The following is a 5,665-nucleotide window of genomic DNA, read 5'->3' on the forward strand; positions in this document are numbered from 1 at the left end:
TTGCTCCTGCTCCACACACAACAAATCCTAAAAGGGAGGTGGTGTGGAGGCACGGGAGGTGCCACACTGCACCCTGTGCCCCATGTTTGTAGCCAGCCAGGATCAGCCTCTGAAATCTGGGAGCATCCTGGCTAAAACAACCTATGATCACCCTAATCATGATCCATGCAACTGCAGGGTATTATAGGGGTATGAAAACAATAAGAGACCAGAAGCAGGTCTTTTCTATCTTCAGATTTTTTTTTATCCGTTCAGCCGGCAATTCTGTATCTTTAAAGAAAAATAACGTGTTTATCTAGCAAGCTTTTTTCTTTGCAAATCTGTGATGCTAATAGCACATGGGCCCATTATTCTAAATCAATGTGGCTTATTGCTCATTGTTCCATCACTCACACGTATTGTTAGCAGCTTGGTGGGGAAGGTGCTGTGCAAATGAATCGGCTTAGCTACGTGTGCAGAGCTGCAGAGTCCCAGCGCGAGAGAAAATCCACGGGACACCACAGACAGCCTCTTTGTTTCCTTCTGCATTTGCCACCCTTATGGGGTAGAAACATGGAGAAATGAGTGGGAGAGCCCCGTGTAGCTTGCTAATAGACATGGCTTTATAATAGCACAATGTGTGTTTTAAGTTAGAAAGATTAATTTTGCAGCGTGCGCGTCTCATTGACAGCGGCCGGCTGGTCTCAGGTTACTTATTGATACAATTCTACAAATTGGCATTAAGGTCAGTGGAAAAAGTGCAAAGATGCACATTATGGTGTCTTATAGAGATCCAGCCACATTCAACACTGGTTTAAATTAGATGCTGTCTGCAACAAGAGAGCCCTCCTGCTCTGAAGACCTTGCAATCCAAATAAATCAGAAAGGTCCAGGGAGGTTTGTTCGCAGACAGGGAACTGATACAGTAACTCCTCATGGGTGTCCTGCAACACCTTGGGCAGGGCTGAGATTGAGCCCAGGTCAACACAAGTAGCCTTGAGTAGCTAGGCTAGCGGTGCTCAACCCCTATCCTGCAGGCCAGATCCAGCCTAGAAGGCTCCCCCATGGGCCTAAAACTTTGGTGGTAGGAGAGTGATGGTAGTGTTAACTGCTGCCAGTCACTTTACCATACCCCTGGGGACCTCTGGAGGATATATTGACATTTTATAAAAGCAAGACATTGGCTGCTGTGGTTGCCTTGCTTTACCTGTGGCAGGGTAGGGTGTTAAGTCTATATTGTGTCAGGGTTGTCAGCAGTCTTCTGTACAGCTCATTCCTGTAAAATAAATAGCTAACTGTTTGATCTGACAACATCCACCCCCCAACACACACGCATGCACTCTCTATTTTATAATAAATAGGATTTCACCCTGGAGAATGCAATTTATCTCTGGCAAGCCAGGGACCCAAAAGTGCCTCATCTAATTAGATACATGTTCGGGAGCAAGTAAAAGGAAATAAATAGCCTCCTCATAAATCATTAGCAAGAGAAGGGAAAAAAAAGCCCTCTAATGATCTTTAATAGATACTCTGGCTCTTCTTTTAATAAGAAGGAACAGGTAATTATGTTGACCTTGCAGACTGCATTATTCTGCCTGGGCCATTGGAGAGGAAGGATTGAGAACTGCCTAGCGCTAGTTAAGGCTCGGATGGGCACTACAGAAGACTGACACAACTCCCTAGCTAATCAAAGAGCAGGCTGCCTGCTCTACCCTGTCTTCCTGCATGCCTTCCACTTCCCAAGCACATTTTTCCTGTGCTTGGTATGGGAAAGGGCTTTCCTCATCCTCCAGAGAAAAATCAGTTGCTAAGTCCTGCTAAGTCCATGGCTCATTAGTTTAGGATGCATGGCTCGTTGGTCTAGGGGTATGATTCTCGCTTCGGGTGTGAGAGGTCCCGGGTTCAAATCCCGGACGAGCCCTTTATGGGGGTTGGACTTGATGATCTATTGAGGTTCTTTCCAACTGTAACATCTATGAATCCTGGGGGGCAGACTATGGTCTTGGGGCCAGGTTCTTAGGCTAGGTCTCCACAATAAATTTACCATGGCTGGCTGTAGGGCCCTCAAGTGCACTGTCATGATTAGTTTCTTGATACAAAGATGACAGTTTCCAATTAAATAGTGACATTTTTGATAAGTCTGCAGGTGACTGAAGAGAGATCCACATGTTCAGCTGCAAGCATGGCAAATAGTTCAGGGAGGAAGGAGTGGATCCTGGTGATGTTGAGTCACAGTTCTTTCCCTTTGTCTCTCTTGTCTATCTGCCTCCATAATGAGATGAGTTTGCTCAAAATGATTGATGCCTGGTCATACATCACAGCATTAGTGGGGACAATTCAGTGCATGAGTGTCCCAGTTATTGATTTTAATATCACATTTCTTCACATTGGCCTTCAAGGTGTCATTGAATCTCTTCCTTTGCCCACCTCTAGAGTGGTGACCATCTGTGAGTTGGGAGTATAAAACCCATTTTGGGAAGCGGTTGTTAGGCATCCTTATGACATGTCCTGTCCGGTGGAGTTGGTGCCGTATAAACATGGCCTTCATGCTTGTGGCTTTTTCTTCAGCCAGAATTTGTTCTTTTGTCCTTCCAGTTGATACGGAGGATTTTCCAAAGACATCGCTGATGGTAACGTTCCAAAGCTTTCAGATACTTCTGACGCATGTTGTCTAACTTTCACACCTATATAGCAGAGTAGGGATGACAATAGCCTAGTAAACAAAATGCTTGGTGTGGGTATGACATCATGATCATCAAAGATGCCATTTTGCAGATGTCCAAAGACAGCACTGGCAGATTTTATCTGGTGTTGAATATCATTGTCTATGTCTACTTTTGGGGAAAGTGGCTACAAAGATAGGGGAAATGCTTGACATTCTCCAAGAATTGCCCTCTAATTATAATATGTGGAGGTTGGTTTGGGATGAGTTGATAAAGGATCTTGATTTTGCATGAAGGTGACAGTGAGTCCAAGCATTTCATACACTTCACAGAAGCAATCGAGAGGGACCTGGTGCTTTTCAGGTGAGTGGCACATGACACAGTTGTCTGCATATTGAAGATCAGTAATAGAGGTCTTGGTTATCTTGGACTTGGAATGTAGCCAGCTGATGTTAAAGAGATTTCCACCCATGCAATACTGGATGCTGACTCCCCATGCAAGCCTTTCAGCAATGAGATGTGGAATAGCTGTGATATAGATGGAAAAGAGAGTTGGTGCAATCGCACTTCTAATTGTGAGTGTATGTGTATAGCAGGGGCGCCTCCTTGGGGTCTGCCTACTGGTGGTCCTACCCGCCTTCTCGCCTGCCATGTCTTGTTGTTAATTGATTGATAGATGTAATTAAGCAGGAGGCTGCCCATTTCCTGCCCTGATGCCAGGGTGTGCTATCTCTGGCTCCATTCCTCCCCAACACCGCAGCCTAAGCCTTGCAGATGGAACTGACATTGTTCGGTCTAGGCCTTATTATAATTTGGCTCCCAGGTCCTACCTGGGCTCTCCGCTGCCCTGTCTCGCTCTGTGCCTTCACTGGCATTCAGGCTTTCCGCAGTCCTGTCTCGCTATACGCCTTCCCTGGCACTCAGGCTCTCCGCAGCCCTGTCTCCCTCTGCACCTTCACTGGCGCACAGGCTCTCCACAGCCCTGTCTCGTACTGTGCCTTCACTGGCACTCGGGCTCTCCGCAGCCCTGGTAACCAGCAGCTGTGGCTCCCCACTCACTGCTAGGTCTCTTCCCCTAGCAGTTTCCACTCTTTATAGGAGCCAGGCACCTGAATGCTCTGCGACACACCTTCCCCCTTAAGACTCGCACTCACCCGAGTGAGTCTTCACATTTTTGGGTATCACATCAGTCCTGGGCTTCTCTTGGCCTTTCTTCATTCACCCGGCAACTCAGGAACAGGAGGCAGAGGTTTTCAGGTGCCTCCTACTCGCCTTTTCCCCAAGGGCACACCATGTGGGATTTGCTGGGAGTTACCCCACCACAGGTAGTCCCCCCACATTAGCCAGCCTTGGGAGGGTGCAACTTAGGCCTCTCTTTTCTCCTCTTCTACAGCCTTTAGATGATAGTGAGGATGGCTCTGGGCAATGTGTTTTTCCAACCAAGACTGCAGGCACAGCACCATAGTCATTGGGAGTCTGCCTCTCTACTGCCCCTCTGCCCTTCTCCACGCACTATTTGTAAGGTCTTGGCCTTCCTCTTCCTGTCACCTGACCGGCTGGCAGGGCTTAAGCCTTAACTCCTACTTGACCGGCTGGCCATGACCGAAAGGTTCTGGATTTAAAGGGGCCACCCTGCCTCTTAGTAACAGGGTTAGGGTTTCCTGTTACAATGTGATTGTGTCAAACACCCCACACACAGCTCCACACAGCCTGCCCTCTACAGTGGAAGTAATGAGCTGTTCCTACACAACACCAGGGGTTGGCTAATTATCCTGGAACAGGATAATTGGCTTCACTCAGTTAGTCATTCACTCAGTAGTGGTAATCTACCTACCCAGAGTACAGCATAAAAGGTGTGTCTATACATGCAATTAAGGCAAAGCAATAAACTCTAACACAGTCTGCACCAGAGTTTATTGCTCCTGAGCACAGTGTTTGGATGTGTGCCTGGGCTCACAGCACATTGAGTTGGGGTGGAGCAGCTCTGGATGGCAGGGCCCCCCCAGGGGTCAGCCTGCCAGCCAGGGGCTCTCCGACCCAGCTGAACATGCTGCGAAGGGGCTGGCTGGGGCGCTACAGTTCAGAGGTAGCTGCACTGAAACACCCTTGTGTCCCAGCCAGCCCCATCACCATCTACACATGTATTTTGCCACATGTAACTACTCTGCCATAGGATAGTATATGTGTCAGGCAGTATTATCCTACAGCAGAGTTAGTTTACTGCAGCCTAATAGTGCCAGACATGTCGATGGTGACACTTTACTGCGGAGCTAATTAAAGCATCTTGTGTAGACGTGCCCAGAGGTGTCAGTGCTGGTTCTAGTGACAGAGGCAGCCAGTCTGGAGCCACAGGGCAAGTTATTGCTCCACTCAGACCCTTCCTACACGTGAGACACAGATGCAGAGGCAGAAGGTGGCCCTCTTTGCATTTCCTATGTTCTCGGACCATGTGGGCTTCTCAGTTTCTGGTACAAGTTAGAGCAGCCTTGTAGCTGGAGCCATGGAGATAACCTTTCTCTCTCAGACCTTTGTCTTCCAGAGCAAGCACATGTGTGCTTCCAAATACAAGCAGACATGTGCTTTCAGTGCAAATAGATGTGCACCATGAGAGCACCATGCTCTGTAAGTCCATTCCCTGCAAGGAGAAACTGTCTTGTCAAGTGGAGCAGGGAGAGAGCATTGCTGGCTTAGAACCAAGCGTCCCATCCCACACAGATGCTGACACAAATTGGTGTAGTCCTGTTAACCTTGATGGCACTACCGGTGACAGCTATGTAGAATCTGACCCATCATTTCATAGATTTCATAGACATTAGGGGCTGGAAGGGACCTCATGAGATCATCAAGTCCAGTCCCCCCGCCATAGGCAGGAAGTCAGCTGGGATCAAGTGACCCCAGCAAGAAATACATCCACGTGGAAGGGACGTGTAAAGCGGGAAGTCCTCCTTCTTGTCTGTCTCGCATGGTTACATCCCAGCAGGCAGACTTGTCTAGCAAGTGGGAGAAGACTGGGAATGGTTTCC

At 48.1% G+C, this 5,665-nt stretch overlaps 1 non-coding gene across 1 annotated transcript; it reads left to right on the forward strand.

The window, feature by feature from the left end:
* Window positions 1-1,828: 1,828 nt before the first annotated feature.
* TRNAP-CGG (transfer RNA proline (anticodon CGG)) lies at window positions 1,829-1,900 on the forward strand. Its single transcript has one exon. It is a non-coding gene; the product is annotated as a tRNA-Pro (tRNA).
* Window positions 1,901-5,665: the final 3,765 nt, after the last annotated feature.

This window comes from Alligator mississippiensis, chromosome 1 (assembly GCF_030867095.1).
Source record: "Alligator mississippiensis isolate rAllMis1 chromosome 1, rAllMis1, whole genome shotgun sequence".
In the NCBI taxonomy this organism is placed as follows: Eukaryota; Metazoa; Chordata; order Crocodylia; family Alligatoridae; genus Alligator; species Alligator mississippiensis.